The 22,358-nt window shown below is 39.6% G+C and overlaps 1 protein-coding gene across 1 annotated transcript in view; it reads right to left on the bottom strand.

The window, feature by feature from the left end:
- LOC134533927 (ankyrin repeat domain-containing protein 6) overlaps positions 1–16,930 on the bottom strand; it is a 148,133-nt gene extending 131,203 nt beyond the window's left edge. Inside the window, exon 1 of the mRNA XM_063371741.1 lies at positions 16,564–16,930. The gene's annotated coding sequence lies outside the window, so the exon portion shown is untranslated. The remainder of the gene's footprint in view (positions 1–16,563) is intronic.
- Between the last annotated feature and the right edge of the window lie 5,428 nt (positions 16,931–22,358).

Here is a 22,358-nt window from a genome sequence, read left to right as displayed (position 1 = left end):
ACGGCGGAAAAAAATGTGGACTGGCTGGTTCAACTAACGACTTTAATCATAATTATACTTAAGGAAGCGCCTCAAGTCCCAAAAAACCCAGGACCAGGATTACTAGTCCTTTCTCGAAGGTTGCATCGGCGATTCTGCAAGGATTCTTGCAAGTGCCTGTTCGGAAGATCAACAACAATAGCTTACATTCTTTTATATGCACTTTCAAACGATCGTGAGGAAGTATTACGAAGAGAAAAAAAAACCCTTCTCTTTGACATGTGCGAACATTCAGACTTTGACAGCTAAATAGTATTTTATAATTAACTAGCTTCGTCAGTCTGGTGCTACGTGATATTGCAGTCGATTTGTTTATTATGTCACAATATTTAACTACCAAAGTCTAAAAGCACCTGTTCAAAAAAATGAAACCTTATCTTGAGAAGTGTGTCAGTGTAATTATTGTGGCTTTACGTTTCGTTTTAAAACTTTTTTTATAGACATGCGTCAATGTTGGTTTTCACTGTATGTCTCAGAAAAACTACAATAACGGACAAGAATGATGTATACGCAGGCACACAGAGAAACAAGCCCGAGAATCTTGCAGCATTCCGTGTGCTGTTTATTCTGTGTGTTTGTGCATTCATATTTCATGTCTGTTCTTGTGGATTCTCTATGAAATACCTACATTGAAAATCAGCAATGGCGTATGTCCATAAAAAAAATGTTGTATAACGATTTTACCCATTGCAAGAATAATTCGAAGAACGTACGTTTCGTCTGCGACAAGGTCGTCAGAGACAGGACCGGTAATCTGGATTCAAAGAATAGAGACCCTGATCATTTGGCGGTATGTTTGACCGCCAGGACAGACCACCTACTCACGATTGAGGAGTGGTAAACCGTTCATTGGCCGCCGATCTTGACTCCAGCCGCAAGGAATTCGCATACCCGAGAACTACGTGCTTACTACTGGCTGGAGGTCTTCTTGGGCCTGTCAAAGTACACTGTTAAAAATATTAACCTTACATTAAAAATTAATGCTCATTACAAATTATCTAGGAATCGTCTTAAATTTATGGCTATCTTTTTTTTTAATTTACGAGTACTGTGTTCATTTACTCTGAGCATGAATCAACAAGAACAAACTTGGTATAGTAACGAAACATTTCAACAACTCGTCAAAGCATTCCTGTTTCTGTCACGTGTATGCTTAAGTTGTTTGCTACGAAATTAAAAACCAGGAATCCGGGACACGGCGTATTTTCGACGAAGATTCAGATACTTGAAATTACGAAGAACTCTTCGTTTATTTTAGGTCCTTTCTTCTTTTATAAGTTCGTAAATTTACTGCAATTTCTAACACTGCAAGGGAGTATTATCTGAAATTAGTTTGCTACTGATAGTTTGTAATTTTTCACGTGATTTTAAATAAACTCATAATACAACAGCATTTATTTGTTTATAGAAGATTTTTACTAAAAAATTAATTTTATTAAAAAATTAATTTTTACTAAAAATTTAATGGTTTTTACGAACTTAAACGCAATTTTTAATGTCAGTCCTAACATTTTTGAAAATTTACCGAAATGTACTAAATTTTAATTATGTCTTTAAGACGAAGTGCCACATATGAACGGTTTCAGTACAAGCTAGGACAAACAAAATGCCTTTAAGTTCATAAAAAAATTAAATAAAGGACTAGAGTAGAATAAACCTTTAATACACAATCCAAATATAGTTTTATATTATTGAATTTATTAAAAATAATATCCTGAAACACAATATATAATATGAAAAATAATTTAGGATATCTTCATTAAGACAAAACAAGGGCTGCCTGGTGGTGAAATATACCTCGATGAAGTATGTATTTTTTAATATGTATTTTTTTTTGTTTTAACCTGCATCCTAACTGATTAAAATGCCGCTGAAAGGAAAACAAATAAAAAACATAAAAGTAATAGTTTTGGTCACTTGAAAGCCACGGGACAGCACCGCTTTTATATAGTTGCGCTGCTTGTGAAAGTCTCTGGATCTCCTCGAAGCTTGGATAACGTAGGATTGGGAGAAGAGAAAAATAAAAGGGGGAACTGGTAACCGAACTGCCGGCGTGCCCCTGGGCCCGGTAGTGCGCTGCTTTCACTGCCACTCGAAAAGCGCGGGGGCGCTAAGGGCGACTCTGGCTCGAGCATCACATGCCTTTTCGCCTCTACGCCTCTACACGCCAGGCACACAACTGTCGTGCAGTTTTCTGTCGGTGAAGCACCTCTGCGGGACTTGTAGCGGCGACCGTATCATTTTATAATGGAATATTAAAGATATAATAGGATCCGCGAACTTCCCCATACCTTTTACTGGGTGTTGAATTTTTCATATCTGAAAATGACCTCTTACACTATCCCAACAGCACACCTTACAGAGGTAACCACGGGAAAAAAACTTGTATACAAACATGCAATGGCTCTTAGACCTTATTCAAAAACACAAAAATAAGGTTTAGGTGTTGAAAATTCTACAACTGTACCCTAACAGTGTTCCTAGGGCACGATAAAGTCACGGAGAGTCCCTTATTTTTAGGGAACGGATTTTGGAATCCTATCCGTTGCCGTTCTGTTGCCCAAATTCCGCGCATGCGCAGTGCTCACTAATTTGTTGATTTCGTCCAGACGCGAACCCGCGTCTGGCGTCATTGACTCGTATATAGTCATTTTTGTGATCAACGGGGGACGTACAAAGCATTTTTGTGTGCGAAATGAAACTTGGTGATAGCGGAATTATCCTGGAATGCACTTTGTACACTCTTCAATGACCATAACAAGAAATAATCGCAAATTTAAAAGTAGTCTACATACTTGAGGTGTATTAGAAAAGCGGTTCTATTTTTGTGCGATTTTGCTGCTATCTCTAGTATTTTTTGCCGTAACAATTGTATCGGTGGTTGCGAAAAACCCGCAGAGCACCGTTTTTTGAAACGGTTGCCGATGTGTTTCTTTTCTGGAATTCTGCTTGGACACGTGGACCAGTGCTGGAATTAAGCTCCACGATTACGATACAGAGACCTGCGATCCGCACGTTTCTCTCTCTCTCTCTCTCCCTCTCTCCCGCTCTTCCCCCCCCCCCCACCCTGGCGTAAGGTTGGAACCCACAAACGCGCGCATCGTCTTGATGTCACATGTTCATGGATGCTGCCTTGGTGTTTGTAATCGATAGGGCCGTGTGCATTTAGCGAAAAGATTTACTGACCACATGTAAAAATATTTACTGAACTTTTTATACTTTTTATAAAAGATTTCTTATGAAACCAGTTGCCAATAAATAGTTTGTAATCCTTCAAGAAATATATTGTAACTAAGTACAACAAATGACAGTTAGCGCATAATTTTATATTTTAATTGGTGTTACATTCAACCATACATTATTTTTTATTATGCTTATTAATGTGCGTAGTTGATACTGGAAAGCTAATCGGGGAACGGTTTTTCAAATAACTGTAACTATTAGAGGTACTGGGATAACACAAAGCATAAATTCCCGCGTAAGAATCCAAACCCAGTATTTCAGAAAACACTTTTTTTTATTGACATAGCTGTTTACATGTAAATGTACAAATTTAATTTAATATCGGTGATTTTACATGAATATTTCTGTCCCATTTACAAAAAAGGTTTACAGTGCAGCTGCATGTTAAAACTTGGAAGAGTTTGCTCTGAAATATTTGTAGTGACTAATGAGAAGAATAACTAACATGCTTGTGAGCCCGAGCCCTGGATACATAACGAACACTGGTTACTAATTATCGAGGGACCTTAATGCAATTACGGATATCTTCTTAAATACACTGGTACAAAGCAAGGTCGGTTTGGACATGACTGCTGCCAAGATTTTATGGTGTTATAAAAAAACTAATTTAGTCATTCAAAATAATGGATTTCGTATTAATCATTACAATTTTTAACGTATGTAATAATAAGTATATATCAAGCACAATTACATTGATTAATTGCTTCAATAATTTGTGGTAAGCCACTTAAAGAATTTGCAGAAAACAAATCCATGTGTTGCTTTTTCAAGTGACGTTTGGGAAAGAGGTACCATTGATACTAGTTTCGAGAACTGTCAAATCTGAGACTAGTTACGAGTCACGAACTTCAATAAACCTTGAGCCAATGACAAAGGGCATTTAAATGTACGAATATTAGCAGTCTCCTGCTGTTATCCTGATGATGGCGACCGCAATGTCGACCGAAACGTCGGTGATCTCCCACAATCCAAAGAAACATCAATCCGTAAGCAGTGTTCTTCGTAAGTTTAAAGTAAATATTTTTAGCAGTTTATTCAAAGAACAACCCTGTTAACGGGTTTTAAACGTTCCGGATTTAATGGCGTGCAACTTCCGTTAAACATCGCCGACAGAGTCTTTCTAGAGCCACAAGGAAACGGACATGCAATTTCATCGCTGCGAGAAGCTGAAGTAAACCATCCCAGCAACATCGCCAGCCTGGCTAGGCCGCCAAACCGCTCAATATTTATTAAAAGTGTCTGATGACGAGTAGCATTTGAAAAGCCATTGCATGTTTCTATAAAAGTTTTTCCATGGTTTCGTCTAACGTATTTTTTTATATTAAAAAGTTTTAAACGGGTATTTTTACGGACTTATTTTGGTTTTAAAAATTCAACACCCAGTATTTATTGTAAATGGTAGCCTATAGGGACGTGCAGAGAGCCTATGTAATATTTTATCAAAAAATGCTAAGGTCACCGCTGCAAGTCCTACAAAAGCGCGTTACAGACGAGAAGTGCTGCACGCCAGTTCGGTATCTGGAGCGTGGAGACGTGGAGGCGAAGAGATGTGCGATGTGCGAGCCAGTGGTGCTTTTATAGCTCTCAGAGAAACTCCATCCTGCGAGTATCACACAGCGCTTATCACATCACTGGGACTCCTCGGAAAACCCAGAGGGCCTGGAACATTTCCCGACAGTGTGAATTCAACCAGTGGCGTAGCCAGGATTTGTGTATGGGGGGTGTTAAGAAGCATGTCCCCCCCCCCCCTCGTATTACAGCGGTGGAACGTGGGTCCTGCCCCGGGAAAATTTGGATTTTAAGGTGTAAAATAGTGCTATTTTAGCAGTTTTAGGTTCTTAAATTTAAATATTGTAATGGTAAAAACTTTATTAATTTTAATATGAAATTTGTTTCAGTGATGAATAAGAAATTAATTAAAGATTTGGTGCTAAGGGGGAGGGGGGGTTTGAACCACTAACCCCCCCCCCCCGGGTGAGCCCCTGAATTCAACACGCGGTCTCGGTCACAGCACACGCTTCTTCCCCCGTGGCTGAGCGCAGCGCCGCGCGGACGCGACGCAAGAACCGCGCCACGACACGGCTGTTTCCCCGCCTCGCCGCGAGCGGCGTCGTGATCGACGCGTCAGACCGTCCCGTCGCCCGCTCCGCCCCGGAGGTTCACGACCCTCGTAAAAACCCGACCGTCTCCCCGGCGCTCCTCCGCCGCGTGGCCTATGCCTCTCGCTGCCAGTGTTTCATCCCCTCCTCCTCCTCCTCCTCCAACAGTCCACCACGCCGCTCTTTGCCGCGGGGTTTTTTATTCGTCTGTGTCGCCGTTCCTTTAGTCCCCGTCTTGCCGCCATCAGCTCTGTTCTCTTTCTTAGCCCAACTACACGATGCTCAAAATGGTCACCTACAGGTTGGGTTTCACACCTCATGTCGATTTTTTTTTCTAGCTATTCAATTAGTTAAGAGCTATTTATGTAAATTTAACACTATATCTATCACGCAAATGTTGTCCTGTAACAATTTTTTTTTTCAGCTTATCGTGCTGTGGAAGAAACAATAATGTCTAAGAAGTTCAGAAAGGGTCGGGAATTTATAAAAATATATATAAATGTAAGAGGGGTGTTTTTTTTTTAAAGTAAGTGCCGTTTTGAAATTTCGCCACTGACAGCTGCGGTCGGCATTCCGCGCATGTGGGCTGTGCATTACATCTGCTGGCAAGCCACATACGCCATTACGGAAACATTGGACCACGTTTGCGTTTGTTCGTGAGTATTTAAAATGCCTTCCGCCTATCGAGAATCGCGCAGACTGTGAAATACTTGCTTTCAGATCAGTGAAGTAAGTGTATGGAGAAAACATTATGACCGATGGAATGGTACGGAAATGGGTTCGAGCTTTTAAAGATGGCCGCACAAATGTTAATTATGAGGAACGAAGTGGGTTACTCATTAATGAAAAGTTGGTGCACAAATTTGACGAAAAAGTGAAAGAAAACAAACGTTTTCATGTTTCGTCGTTATCTGACGTGCTGCAGTAGTTGATAAATGAGGCGGCAGACTTCTATGAGGATGGGATTCAAAATCTTGTTGTACGATACGATAAGTTCCTTAATATTGGTAGTGATTAAGGTACAGGCTTTCATGTAAAAAAAAATGCTAAGAAAAGTCTACTTTTTAATTTCAAAACTGTACTTAATTAATTTTAAAAAACCCGTATACAACCAAAAAATTTCTAAAATGTTTTTAACAGGTTGGTTGTTCATCTGTCCACGTTCCTTTTCAACCTGGTTAAAAGGAAACACAGAACTTGGTAATTAAATTCAACGTAGTTTCTACGACGGTCTAGTTATCTGGAACTACAAAGCGAAAAACATTTCGTTTATTTGAAGTGGCATTTCTTCGTGGAAACGTTTGTTCATTCCCTGTAATTTCCATCAATGCGTGGGGAGAAAACCTCTAAAGGTAATTAATTATTTACGCAAATTGAGGTACATACCTAATAAATGAAAGTAAAGCTTTTTTATAAGTGTTTAAAAACTTAATATAAATCGTAACATATTCGAATCTTTCATCCAGAAAGGTGAAGCATGATTATTTTTTTTTTTAACTAGCCTAAATTAAAACTGAAAGTTGTTATATATACTTAAGTCAAATAACTGTGAAAGTGTGGAAGAATTTCAATCATGTGTGATGCATGAATCTGAAAGCCATGTAACGTCAAACATTGCGTCTAAAAACTTAATTGTCAAATGTTGTCTGCGACGAAAAGTTGACCGCGGGACAGGGGCTTTGAGCTTTTGAATCCGTTTCCTGAGATCCGTCCCAGTTCTGGACCGGTGCCGAGTGTTTTCAGACGACCCCGTGGATTCGAGTCTGGGGAATGCGACGGCCACTTCTCTGGCCCACTTCTCCAGGCGCGGAGAGGAACGTGAGGGGACGAGTTTATGAAACTGAAACGTGCGGACCGGTACCACGTGCTCGGATCAAGACCCACGCCTCCCCGAAGAGAACCGGCTGCGTGCTCCGTATAAACTGACGAATAAATGGGTCCACTAAGGCGCGGCGCCAAAATTCCTGGTCCGGCAAGGCTGTCTCCGACCACGCCGGCCTTGAAGTTCTGCAGAGATGTTTGTTGGTAGCGGCGCTTGGTCGTCGCGTGAGGGGTTTTCGTCATGCTGAACCTCAAGTGTTTTGCGTTTTCAGCTGCGTAAATCGCGTACCCGTCCATAGTGGGTCTTTGTTCATAGCTTTATTTTATAACAAAGATTTGAAAATCAGAGCCCATCAGGGGACAAATATTATTACTGCTGTTCTGATATTCATCATATTTAGATGCAGACAGTTTTGTAACATTCGTGACCATACTTAAAAGTAGGTAATTAATTATTTTCCTATGTGGTTTTTTACACTGCACGAGAAATAAACTGATGTCACTCTATCTGTAGACTCTTATTACCAGAACATCCGTTATGCTTCTTATGATGAGCGTTAATTATTATTATTTGTTTAAATATTTTATCTGTAAAGTGATTTTCGGAACCATTAAAAAATATCAACAAAAAAAGGACAAGATCGCTTCGTCTTAAGTTGTACTTTGACGCTGTACGTATTTAATTGTACTCTTCACGAGGTATCGTACACTTGTTGCATTGAATCATACAACGCGCCGGGTACGTCCGCCATGAACATACGTTTATCGACATTTCTACTAGCAGTTCTACGTTCTGTGTTGAGACCAAAGACTGTGCGCGCATTCAGTATTGTTGTTACTCTATGGCAAGCGACACTCGCCCCGAGGCTCATGGCCGTCGGCTGGCCACTTTCACCAGAACTGCCTGTCTAATCGTCCGTCGAAGTCTCCGAGACACATCTACGCAGCATGCAGGCAATTCTGGGCACAACAGCGCGACGCGATACCCCATCCTGCCTCTTTACGCCAATAAAGAAAATTGTCCATTTGCCAGAGCAATGGTCACTTCAGGCGTATCGGATCTGGCCAGGTTGAAGTACTACCCCTGCTGGACAAGCAGCTTGCAACAACAAAAATATGTTTAATAGTCATATTCGTGCATACCACGAACTTAAGGATATCATACAGACTGATTATTCTCTTCTGCTTACGATTTGCCAACAACAATCCAAAATAACTTAACACTGAAATGTGTTTTTTTTTCTTTTTACCAATGGCATACCTACTCAACAAACACGCGTTTTTGTAGAATCAATATGTTAATTAGCCATTTCACGCAGAACATAATATTTATTTGCACATACAAAAAATATATATATAACATTACTGAGTTGAAACTGGGATGTGTATAAGTTTCAGAAACGTATTTAGGGTTTCCTTCACCTGGGGCAGAAATTGTGGTTTCCTCCTCCCCCCCCCCCTCTGGCATCCGTCCCCCCTACAACAATAAACTTACCAGGAATAATTTGTTTTGCATCAGTTTACATTGTATGTAAATTTTAAGTTAAATTTTAACTATGTACTAACCAGTCTTTAAGCGTAATTTTTTGTACTGCAATTAAACACTGTATTTTTTAATGTAACTCAAATATTTATGTAAAATTACAGCTATTTGGTAATTTGTACATTCACGTGATAACAAATACGTCACTACAAAATAGGTTCGAAGTAATACTGGGTTCGGATTCATACCCGGATATTTACGCTTTGTGTTATCCCAGTACCTCCAATAGTTAAAGTTATTTGTCAACCGTTCCCTGGAAAGCTTTCTAGTATTAACTACGCACATTAATAACCATAGTAAAAAAATATGCTTGGATGAAATATCAATTCAAATATAAAATTATGTGCCAATTTTCGTAAGAAATACTCAGGATTATCTCTAACTAGCGTATTTAATATATGCAAAAAAATAACCATAGCTATAGGTATGTTGTACAAAGTTTCAATATATTTCTTGTAGTATTACAAACGATTTGTTGGCAACTGGTTTCCAAAGGCATTATTTGTGAAAAGTGTATGCAGAGAATTTGAGCCAAGATATATATCGTTTATGTGAAGTCGTGCCCGCATGTTTGTTTCTGTGACAATGGAGGTTTTCTCACGGGCGGGGCGGGTGGGCGGGTCGTCTCCTGACACGCGGAGTGCTATCTGTTCCCGCCCTCCCACGCCACGAGCAGGACCCCGAGGCTTGCGACACGACGACGACGCCCACGCTGCCTTCAGAGGTGTCCCTGGAGGGGGGGTGAAGGGGGGGGGGGGCAGGTCGCCCTCGGGAGAGGTCAGTTCTCGAGGGCGGCCACAAGGCGGGGGAGGACGTGGCGACCACCCACGAGACGACCCGACCCGTGTGGGCATCGACGTCAGTCGCGGCGCCTACCGACTCCACCCCCCCCCCCCCCCGTCGAGGTCGTAGAGAGGCCGAGTTTATCTCCCTACCTCCCTCTCTCTCTCACTCTCACCATGTGTGTCTCTGTGTGTGCGGGGGCGACGGAGGGTGGTGTGGCTCTTCTTGCGGCGAGGTGTCGCGTTACCGCTCGTGCGGGGGGGTCCAGTCTCTACCCCCACCCCCCTAACCCCTTAATGGCGACGACCGCGAAGCTTTGGACACCGGCTCGGGTTCCCTGGTTACATTCGCGACAGCACGTGAACAGCACAGTGGCGCGTGCGCAGCACACAAGTCGCACACAACAACAGCACAATGGTTCGAAACTCTTTTCAACATGAGTTATAATCGCCAACATATCAGTGGGTAGAATACAAGGCTGCATAACAGTGTCCTGCTTCTGATTTAACTGAAGAAAATTGCCACAAAAACCTTAAAAAGTCATTTGTAAAAAAAATTCTCTGTGAACAAACTTGCTTTCATGCAGTTTGCTGGAATTACTCACTCGATTCACTCGACTCAATACATTTTACTGGATGGATCGGGGAACAAAGTACAACCAAGTTTTTCATACATACTGTTTTATTTAACTAGTAACTGAGATATAATAGGTATAGTCTCCGAATAGGTATCAGACAAGTGCTTCTCCAATGCCTGATCACCTCAAAATGGTAAAAAAATTTCAATCCGTTCGAATTTTATCAGCTTCTATTATACGAAACAGTTGTTTACATAAATACAAGCTTTTAAGTAGGCAAACTAATCTTAACTATGAGTGATTAACTACACAAAAAAACTGCCTGGCAAATAAATCTCATAGTCAAATTAGTTTCACGTCCGCTACTATGTACCGCTGACACGTAGTGCGTGCTGATTGGCCGCGAACAGCAATGGGCGCAGGGCACGGAGAGAAGTTTCCGTGCTGTTTCCCTGCGCGGTTGCCAGTTTTCCAATGACGCAGCTGCTGTCTGTTACGTGTTCATTCGAATTCCGTGCGAGTGCGCTGGGCGCGTGCCGGGTGTACTTATAAATCACTCAAGAAACGCAACGACGCTACACGCAGCCAACGGAAGACAATCTCGTTCGTTTATGAAGCATGAAAGACTCAGGGTGTCACCAGGGGCGCAAATCTGTAGGGTTCGCAAGGGGAGTCTGTAGAAATTTTTGGGGCAGGGGAGAGGGAGGCCGCGCGACCCGAGAGTTCTCCGACGTCACCCCTGGATACGGTGCTTGTATGTTGTATATTGTCCATATTTTGACCCACATGGATTTCAATAAGCAGAAAACTTTAAAATATACATAAAGTTTTCCATAAGACATAGTTTTGACGTCAAACCCGTTTCACAGTCGCGCTTTTGCAAGTGTAGGCAGTGAGAGGCTTCTTAATTCCAGAGGGGAACAGGCCAATACAAATTCTTGAGATTGCAAAACAGCAACAAACAAATTTATACCCTAGGCTTATTTTGATAATTCATGTTTACCCTGAAAACATCGTGGTTTTCTACACACATAAAAGCCTGCCTCTTTAAAGGTTTTCGGGACACTTTTTTTCTTTCAAAATTCCCCCAGTGCATGAATCATTTAAAGAACGAATCACGATCCATCCAGTCAGATGCTGGTTCACCGCGGTAAACAGCGATCACTGCAGGCAGATGCTGAGGTGGTCCCTCGCTGCAGTCCCCGGACTGTGGCCCCGGGCCGCAACAGGCCCGTGAGCACCGCCAATCCGTGGAGATAGGAAAAAAAAAATTGGCGGATTCATTTCGAGATAAGAAAAAAACATTGGAATAATTGTACCATTCTGCTGCGTCTGCCGTTGGCTCGCCTTCGACGTGGAGGACTGACTGACTGCCAATGAGAAACACTCGGGTCAGAGAAGTGTCCAAAATCACAGGCTGCCCTGCGGTGAAGTCTCGCGAGTCAGTAGCCAGTGAACAGGTGAAATGTCACCGAGTACGTTTATGACTGTGGAGTCCGTCCTAGAAGCGCGATTTTTTTTTTTCAGTCCCTACCAATACGGCTCACCATAGCTGTACAGTGTGTTTGTGTGATGTGCTTGCTAGGTCTTGGCGCTCGGGACTTAATGGAAGAGCCAGTTTGGCCCTTGGGATAAAACGTTTGTGACCCCTGCTGCGCGGATAATATGTTTCTGTACTTTCACAAAAGATTCGTTTGGAAACCAGTTGCCAAGAAATAGTTTGTGATACTACAATACAGATATTGTAACTTTGAACTATTCATGGCTATGGTTATTTTTTGCTTATATTAAATACATTTTTCGAGATAATACTGTTTATTGCAAAAATTGGCGCATCATTTTATATTTTAATTGATATTTGATTCAAGCATTTTTTAAAACCATGTTAAAGATAATCGAATTATTAAATAACTGGACTTAATTTTGTTTTATTGTGCTTATTAATGTGCGCAGTTAATACTCGAAAGTTATTCAGGGAACAGTTTAGAAATAACTTTAACTTTTTAAGGTACTGGGACAGCACACAGCATAAATGTCCGGGAAGAATCCTAACCCAGAAAGTATTACTGCGAGCACTATTTTTAGTGATATGGTTGTTTTCATGTGAATGAACAAATTTACACATATCTGTAATTACACATGAATATTTAGTTCCCATTTACAAAAAAAAAGTGTATGTATACCGTAACTAGAGCCATACATTTAAACCCGGAAAAAAATCTGAACACTCATTAGACTGCAAATAAGGTATGCCCGCGCCAGCTATTGCTGCCTCGTGATTGGTGTCCGTTTGCAAGAGAAGCGATTGCCTTATTTGACCAGACCATTCGGGGCGCATTTCCTTCCGCACTAATTGGCTGTGATTCGTGTGCCGACAGCTAACATGTAGTACCTGGAAGAAACTCGACCAGTCACGAAACAAGGACTTTTGATACAGTGTTTTAACTCTCAGCTAGTCTCGAAATATTTTCGCGAAAAAACGCACGCCTTCCCCAATTTTCCTGGCTTAAGTCTGTCTCTAAGGACTTCGCTGTTAACGAAATAAAAATCCCAAAATTAAAATAAATAATACACACATGCTCGTAGCTTATTTATGAAAGGGCTGTATTTAGTGATATTATGTATGCAATTATTTTTGCAGACACAGCCAAGTGCTTAGTCACGGAGGGGCAGGGAGGTGCCAACTCATTAAGCAGCTTAACAAGACTAATATGTATGGCTCAATTTACAGCCACTGAATATGCAATATTAAAGAGTAGCCTGCTCTTTAAACACGTATTACGACACAATCATAAGCAGTAGTGCACATTATAAGAATTTACCTTTCATAAGTGTCATTTAATAGTTGCAGATTTTTAAAAAGGTAGTTATGAGTCTTATGAGTTCTCATAGTGTCTAAAAATTTGTTTTACATCATATTTTTTTTTTGGAGGGAGGGGAGGATCCACGTTTGTCTGGGGAAGAGGGATAGCCCAGTCATATTAGGTAAAAAAAGGGGCCAACCTCGGAATGAAAGATAATAAGCTGTAAATAGGTATAAACCTTTGTTTTGTCGTTCTAAATGTTGTCTCAAAAGTCACAAATGTTATCGCGTCCGCGTCTTAAGATATTGAAGGTCAAAGGTCATAAAAATCTGTTTTTCGCGAATATCTCGCTTTCTATTGCTTAAATGAGATTTGCACCTATTATAAAAGTTGTAGAGTATAAAATTTTCTACAACTTTTGTTTGAACTTTTTTTTCATACGATCAACCGTTTTTGCGGTTTATACCAATTTACAGCTTATTAACTTTCATTCCGAGGTGAAACCCCTAATATGACTGGGCTATTATTACATACCAACCACCAGATACCCAGAAACAGAGCTATCAAACATGTATTCTCATTTTAGCTTCTTTTGGCTCTTCCTCATATTCAATGTACACAGAATTCATTCGAGGTGAAAGTAACATGGTAGTGGTCTGATAATTTATGTTAAATTGTGAACTACAAAAAAATATTTAAAAAAAAACAGGCACAGTACAAAAAAAATTCGTCACAGATTTTGTCAACAAAATCGGGTAACGTAAAATTTTCTGTATACGAAAGATTCTTGTATATATGCTATATAAATCATGTGCAACTCTGAAATTTTTTAGGGAATTAATATATTTTGGAAGATGCTGGATAAAAATTAATCAAAACCAAAATAAACCAATTAAAAATGGCCAAACTGAATAGCTTATTCCCGAACTCACTACCAACAAAATATTGACCGTATAGAAGTTTTCCCATTGGTCACTGTAAGTTTATTTGTTTCATTTAGCTGATTTTGACATCAGCTCGGAAAAAAATTACATATATGTACAGTTATTGTAATACCGTCACAATTCGCGACACATGTAGCTTTGCAACTGATAATTGTTTAGCTTCGTTTATGCCCGTGATTTGCGGTTGTAGGCATAAAGTATTAGTTCTGCTGTATTTCCAAATTCTCAAAACTAAAAGTGAAGGCTTGTATTCAACTTATGTTTGTTGTAAAAAATAATTTTTTCCTTTTAAAAAAATTCAACTAAACGCAGCCAACAGACTAGAAGGTTAAAATTGTGGTGAAAATTTATCTATGTAGATTAGATTGACGATTATGAAATTTAAGGTCTTTTAAGTCATCAAACTCTATTTTTTCATATATTTATTTATATAATTTTAATTTTGCTGTTCGTAATTAATTACGCTTCTATGTCTCGGTTAAGTTTTTTGTCAAATATAAAACTCATATATAAAATAACTAAATATAAAAGTTAGTTAAAAGCATGTAATAAAAGGAGCTAAACAAATAAGCAAACTTCGAAATCTTTTAAGATAATAAAGATTTCCGGAAATAACGTGTCAAAAAAAATTTTAGGTTGTAATTTCGTCCGTCCATCTGTCGAAAGTTAAAGCACGTGGGGCAATTTATGACGGATGGGTGGAATTTTTCGGACCTTCGGGTCGGCTTGAAGTCTTGAAGTCACATGATCGACTTTTTTTTTTTGAAGCCAAGGACCGCGGCGGTGATTGGTCAATATCATTCGCCTCCCCTGCGAGATGACTCGCGGCTTAGATTCCAGCTGGCATTGCTAGTGGCCAATTGGGTGCACAATTTGAAAAATTAAAAGTAACAGAAGGTCGTGCGCACAATATTGGACCGCTACAATAGCTCATGGGACGATCGTGTGCATGGGAGACAGGTTGTGCGCTTAGAAGGGAAACTAATATATTTATTGCTGTTACGGACGCATGGCGCAACAACCAAGAGTAGAGTAGAGTAGGAAGCCATTTTGGCGGAACCAGAAAATCTGTTTACGTTTATCAATCATAGTGTGGCAAGATACTGTCGATATATTACAATGCTCAGGTGTAATTCCTGCTTTAAAAATTGAAATTTAAAAAAAAATGTGACCTAGTTAGAATAGTTAAAAAAAATTATATAACTATTATTTATTTATATGTTGATAAAACCTGTGCTCACTAATTTCTGATCAGATGTCACGGGATAATCATTTGGAATAAAGTTACTTACTAAGACTGCAAACAAATAGGTATCGGATACATCGCAAAATTTCATTGGTTGAAATAAACATTAAGATTACAATATAGTGCCTGAGAAAGAAAATGGGCTATGCCACATAATTTTCAAAATCGACCTTTATAGTGTTCTTGTTAATACTGCTATCTGTAAGTGATACTGCTATCTGTAAGTGATATGAGTAACTATTTGGACCTGTAGCATATCCCTTGTATTAATTAAAATAAACAAATTTTATGTTTTTTTACTTAGTCTAATAAAACTTAATTTTTCTCAAAACTCTGTTTTTGTGGCATAGCTCCTTCTCTTTCTCAGGCACTCAATTGTGAACCGATTTCGTGCATGTCGTGTGCAGAGTCGTGCGCACAGCCTGCTATGCACACGTTTATTATTATTATTTGTTGTTAATGGGGAATCCAACCTTACTACCATCCTCATCACTTCACAACTCATCAGTCCTTAATCCTACATTCGCGATAGCACGCAAACAGCGTGAAAATAGCACGGTCACACACACTCAGCACATAATTCGAAGCTACAATTCGCAAACACAACGGTTCGAAAAATTACGCTTTTTCTTCTGCTTTAATTTTGTGGAAACTTTCATTTTCGAATGTCTGAATTTTGTCATATATTATCTAGTATATGAAGCATTTTATTTCGCAGTTAATTTTTATCGACTATGAATAACTACAAAGCTCTGCCTCGCAAATATATACCACGTTTCAATTAGTTTCACTTGTTATCTTTGAAATGCGCATATCAAAAAAATCGTTTGCCACACACACCGTTGATGTGGTGTTTATCTATGAATTATGTGTGCTGATGGTGGCGCACAGAACGTAGAAAAGTTTAAGTTCGACAAATTTTTTTCTTTGAGCCTTTTGCGTGTTTTTTTTTTCTGTGCGTATGCTATTTTAGAATGTAGCAGCTGCTATCTGCTTGTGTACATTGAACCTCAGTGCGTCCGTGGTATGCGCGTGCTTATGCAAATGTAGCCCGTCCTTATTAACTATCTCGACGTTGCCTGAATACAATTCAAACAATTTTCAGGCCATGACTTTACTGACATCTGCTGCAAGGTAAAACGTTTCAATGTAAAAAAAAAACTTATTCAGTCTTCGATAGTAAAAGTAAACTTTCTTTTTTCGGGGTGATGTAAACTGAAAATCAGTTCTTCAAATGCTCAAAAAGAACTATATTCCTAAGTTACCAGCTTAATTATAAACAGGTGACGCTATAGCGGATAGCACTGTCTTAAAGTAATAAAAATATATTAAAATTTGTTATAAATGTGCCTATATAACTTTTATTTTATAACGATGAATTTTTTTTATTTTGTTTGAACTTAAGTTGTATAGGTACTTAAATATAATAAACTACATGCAAATTATATTCAAACTCTAACTCACCTGAACTACATAATTTGTAATCCAAATTTATCCTGCAACGCTGAGATGAACTTTATCCACAAGTTGATTCGAGTTACAAAAAGAAACACAACACCGCACACAGATCGGTGATCCCAACGCACGATGTGCACACCAACACCATAAAAAAATATATATCACATTAGATCACACGGCAACGGATTCCGCACGACTCTGGAAGAGCAAACACACAACAACCACACTCGTCTACAACGACTCGCTCCTAGATAGCCTTCAAGGAAACGCTGAAACGTTTATGTTTGTTTTTACAACGCGACGCAACAGCCCACACGTTCGGCGGAACCTCGGTAAACTTGCCAGCTCGCCAGCCGCTTCGCCCGCTGCGCCTCTCGCCCGGCCGTTACTGGTTTTGCCAGTGCTGCCATCTTGCGGTCGCGGCGGAACCGTCACGAGCCATTGACCAATGGCAAGTCTGGCGGCGCAGGAATTTCTCTCGCCTTCTCTTTCTCTCCTTCTCGCCGCCCTCCCACACGCGTTCCGCGGCAGGATCTCTTACCCAAGATCGAAAACCGGATTGTTGGAGACTCAACCCCTCTCCCTTCGCCGACAAAACCACGCGCCCTCCAGACAAAGTCGTACGTATCATCAAAACCGCGGAGGACACGCCCAGTCGCTTCGCCACAAACCGACGGCGTCACGACCGCTCTTAGGAACTGTAATTGTTGTGGTCAAGTCGCAGGGCTAAAGCGACAAACAGCCATTAATTACACTTTTACGAGTACCGATTTATATAAAAGGGAGGGAAGATTAAATTCGTAAAGCTATGAAAATAATTAAATGATGGTCGCATCGTGGAATGAATCTCTGGGTGCAGGGTTTACCACTCTTGAAGAAACTTATTCGAGTCCAAGCTGGTCCATTAGCACCCAGCGGCAGAATGTCACAGGTACATAATTGAATGGTCCATGCTGATTAAACCCGTTCTACAATGACACGGAAACGGAGACGGATATCACGGAACAGAGCTTCTACAATAGCACGCAGACGGAGACGGACCCGTACGGATTAGCTCGGCAATGCTGAGCTCTTCCGTTTACGTTGCTACGTGCGACCAATAGAAGCCGAGTACTTGGCTATGGTTCTAGCCATGTTTGTTTATGTTCTAAATACGTTAAAAGTTGTTTCAAGAACAAGAACATACGGTGTTCTGTTATTACTTTGTCGTTTATTTTCATTATATATGTAAATTCTGCCTGTGCAATGATTTCGTAGTGTGTGTGTGTGTGTGTATATATATATATATATACATTTATTTATTGATTTATTTATTTCGCAATCATGAAATGCAATATCATTGGTTACCCTTTATTAAGTTTTCGTACATTGTTGAAACAGCAGACGCGATAGTGAAATTCTCCGGGAGATCCGTCTCCTTTACGTGTTCCGTTTCCGTGTCATTGTAGAAAGGGCCTTAAGAAAAAGAGCATAAAAGTATAGTTTTTTTTCTGGCCAAGAATCTTGTCAGCATACGTATTTTCCTATCGTTTAATTGTGGACGTGCTGGTTTGACGGAAAGTTTGTTTACTTTTTGTCGTATTTTGTGATCACGTCGAAACATTTCACTTTAGCATTGCTATTTATATATCCATCCAGTCAGGCCTGTGCAACAGAACCGGTGAGAACTTAAAAGAGGTCTTGAAGAAAGATCATTTCACTCATCTCCACGTTATGTTGTGTATTAATATCCTAGTTAACTAGTTTTTAGGAGTGGTCACTCTTCATATAAATGTAATTGACTTCAAGAATTAACGTGGCAAATATTGTACACACCATCTCCCTTACTTCGTACCTCCATGGTTTTAACGAAGACACTTTTTGAAAATATAACGATAAAATTGGTTGTCTGTAAAGTCGGTTTACGGACGATAGTTTAACGTGACAACGTCATAACAAAACATTGGTGAAATGATTGCATACTTTTATGAATAAAATTGAATCATTTTTATTGAATTATCACTATTTTGTATGAATACAAAGGAGTGAAATGAAATCTACAATTTAATTGATAAATTTACTTTTATTTGCACTCATTAATCCAAATATATTTATTACTTTAACGAAGAGATTATTTTAACTATAACTTTTACACATGTTTGCTATTTAACTTCTTCCAATCTGTGTTATTCTGTTAAGGATAGGACGATGATAGGAAAAGTAGGAAACGAATATGAGTGTTTCAAGTTTAATGTGCCTCAAAAAAGTCAAATCGATGGTTGTTCCAATCGAGTCGAAGAGAAATAGATACAGCGCAAGCGTACAATGAGCGTAACGGGACACAGCGTAATGGGACACAGCGTAACGGGACAATGTGCGTTACGGAACACTTTTTCGCGCGTGCAGCCGGCGCTCATCGATTTATTAGACGTTGTCACGTCAAAAAAAAAGATTTTGGCCTAAAAACGGTTGAAGCCAAGATGGTTTCTTTCTGTTCCCTCCCCCCCCCCCACCCTTTTTTTAATAGGTGTTTCCGAGCCGCGAGTACACGTAGAGTCCCAGTTAACGAATGTCACCTACAATCTCCAATGATAAATAATAGTTATTTAGTTTTGGCTGCGAAACGCCCGCGCAGCCAAGCCAATCAGCCTTGCCGACTGGCGGCACGGCGGCGTCCTTCGCAGCTGCGCACTGCCCGGACGAACAAAGACACTATTATACACAATGTTATGATATTTGTAAATCTCTTAATGTGTGATATATATAATGTGTCAATATAATACGATAACAAAATGATGGCCTTAAAAACTTTTCAAACTAATAAGAAGTATTTCAGTTCGTATCTCGCCCCCTTTACTTCCGGACCGTGATTCGAGCTAAAGCATTGATGACAATTTGGTTTGCAGCATAACCTGCAGTGGTATTTGCTGTTTCCGAACAGTAATGACATGTACTTTACCGATGCAGCCATTAACCTAGGGATGATTTCGTTAAAAGGCTGAATTCAGTGAGAAACTACCATTGAAATGATATCCGAATTCTCTCGATGCCAACACCACCTGGTGTATCAACAAGGAAATACTTTTTCGGCGGTCATTGTTATATTTCGTTAACAAATTTCTCACGTTTAAGCATAACACCGCGGGCCACTTCATCGCTCGGAGAAGTAGTGTAGATGTTCGTGCAAACCAGGTGTTGTTATGGGCCCGCCAAGTGAGAAGGGATGATAAGTGCGACACTCGCTGGTAATTCTGGCGTGGTATCGCCTCTAAGTGCAAAACTGTGGACTGGCACATTGTCCCATCGTCGTGTATGCGGCAAATGCGGAAACTCTGAAATCTGAGTGATAACCAACCATAACATTATATAGCGGAGAAATGAAAATAAAAAGTTTAATGCAAGTCCTTTGGGTGGTTAAAGAATCTGTACCACATCTAAGAATTATTTAGAAACGAGTGTTTTAACCATTTTTCACTGGCCTAGAAATAACGTTAAAAATTTTTTTTAAAAAAATACGGAGACAGAACTACTCATCCTTTCACGGTGTATTCTTAGATGATTTTCGTGAACGGGCACAACTCGGATATCTTAAGCATTTTTCAAATCGCGTGGTTTCTTCTGAAGCTCAGCTCGAGGCATGTGTGGCCAGATAGGTGGGGCCCTTCAGGAGACGCCATCTTGCCAAACCCACACGCGGCCACGAACAGCAGGTGTTAGAAATATTACGGTGATGTTAGTCTAAGGATATAAATTGTATAGAGTTTTGAACCAGAACGCATGAAGGTGAACAGAAGCAGGGTTTCCTTCAATTAAAAAAAGTTTTGTGATCATAAGTATGGGACGAAAATCACAAGGAGTAACAAAGTATTATTAACAGGCAATTTCAACGATGTTTTAAGGTGAGGCCAGCCGCTGGATGTGACAAAAACACGAAAGGTTTAGAATAAAGAATGGCAAGAACATGGCGGAAGTGATGTCAGAATTAAATATGGCGGGCATTACATCCTAATGGTTGAAGTCAAATATCCTCGCAGAGGTTTATTTGAGGCTTGTATATGAAGAATTTAAGCCTCTTTGAGGACATTTCAAGCCTCTGTCAACTTTATGAGGATTAAAATGGAGAATTTTTCCTCAGAAATTGATTTTTTAAAAATATTTTTTGAGATTTTTTTAGCAGAATATTTCTCAAAAAACTGGAAATTTTGGCGAATTTTTGGAAAATTTAAAGTATTTTTTTTTGGCAATTTTTGAATGTTGAAGTCAGGATCATCCAAGATGGCCGCCGTAACGTTAAAATCCATATGGTGGACATTGGCTCCAGCTACTCACTCCGACTCCAGTAGCCGGAGCCCCATATAAGTATGTGTGTATATGTATATATATATATATATATATATATACATATGTATATATATATATATATATATACATGTGTGTGTATATGTATATATATACATATATATATATTTTGCCGATGATAATTGAGAAAATAAAACCTGACATGTACATGGATTCTAACTAATCTATACTCCACGTGTAACATGCCACAAACCAGATCATGTTTGGCCTATTACAAACGTTATACACAAACATTTAAATACTACTAAAAAAATTCTAAAAATAATTATATTAAAAAGGTTCCTAAAAAAAGTTACTCCACCCGGGTCATTCACTATAGCGTAAGCTTGGCTTAAAATCTTTGGCCGCCTAAAATCGCTAACACAGTCATTTGGACTGTGTTGGCGCATAAGAAGTTTTTGGCCAAAAAAATCTACAAGACTGAAATGCAAATTCTTTCACGTCCGGGAAACACAACACGTTTCTTTTATCATATAGTTACGGTAATCCGTCCACAGATCGCGGACTCGTAAGCACGCACACATTTCTTCAGGGAATAGCGCACGGCGCACCACAGTGATACAGCTGGTACGCCCGTTTCTCAACGCAGTTCCCATGTTTAAATCGGCGAACATGTTATCACCGCGAAATATGCACGAGCAGTTTTCCGCTACCAAAACCTACATGCGGCCACGAATCTGCAATGTTCTAGTACTTTGTCGATGTTAGACTAATAGTATAAATGATTTAAAGTTATAAAGCGGGGAGTCTCCAAATAAAAACATTTTATAATCAAATGGGGCGAAACTCACACTGAGCAACAAATTATTATTAACAGTCTATTTCAAAGATGTATTCGGGTGAGGTGAGCCACGGGATGAGATGAAAACACTTAAGGTTTAGAGGAAAGAACGGCACAAATAAAACTTTCTGATCATGAGCTCCTACGACAAAACGAAGCAGTCCAGAAGCCTTGAGAGCCCCCATTTTTTAAGTAAAGGACTAAATAGTTTATTAATATAATATTTAGATTATGCAGACATAGCTTTATCTAAGTCTTCTGAAAATAAACTACAGAACCATAACTGCGTGGGCATGCTCCAAGATTTTAGCACCTACCACACACACACGGAACATTCGTTGATCACGACACTGGACGAGGTGGAGCGCTTCAGCATTGGCCTTTCCGGACTCTTAAGTTCTACACTAAACGAAAGGAAAAATCTAGTAATTGGCCTATCTTCTTACAAAATTGTCAGTAGGTATCTGTTTTGAAACTGTAAGTTCACACAAACACACCTACACACATACACACACACCTACACACACACACACGTATATACATGTGTGTATATATGTATATATATGTGTATATATATGTGTGTGTGTGGAAAACAATTACCTCATAATTCCACTGTAGTAACCTACAGATTGACTAAATATATTTTTGACAGGGTTTTAAATTCTTCAGAAATTAATTACTA

Source organism: Bacillus rossius, chromosome 7 (assembly GCF_032445375.1).
Source record: "Bacillus rossius redtenbacheri isolate Brsri chromosome 7, Brsri_v3, whole genome shotgun sequence".
Classification (NCBI taxonomy): Eukaryota; Metazoa; Arthropoda; class Insecta; order Phasmatodea; family Bacillidae; genus Bacillus; species Bacillus rossius.
Note: the sequence above shows the minus strand (reverse complement) of the source record. Positions and strands in the feature narration are given on the sequence as shown.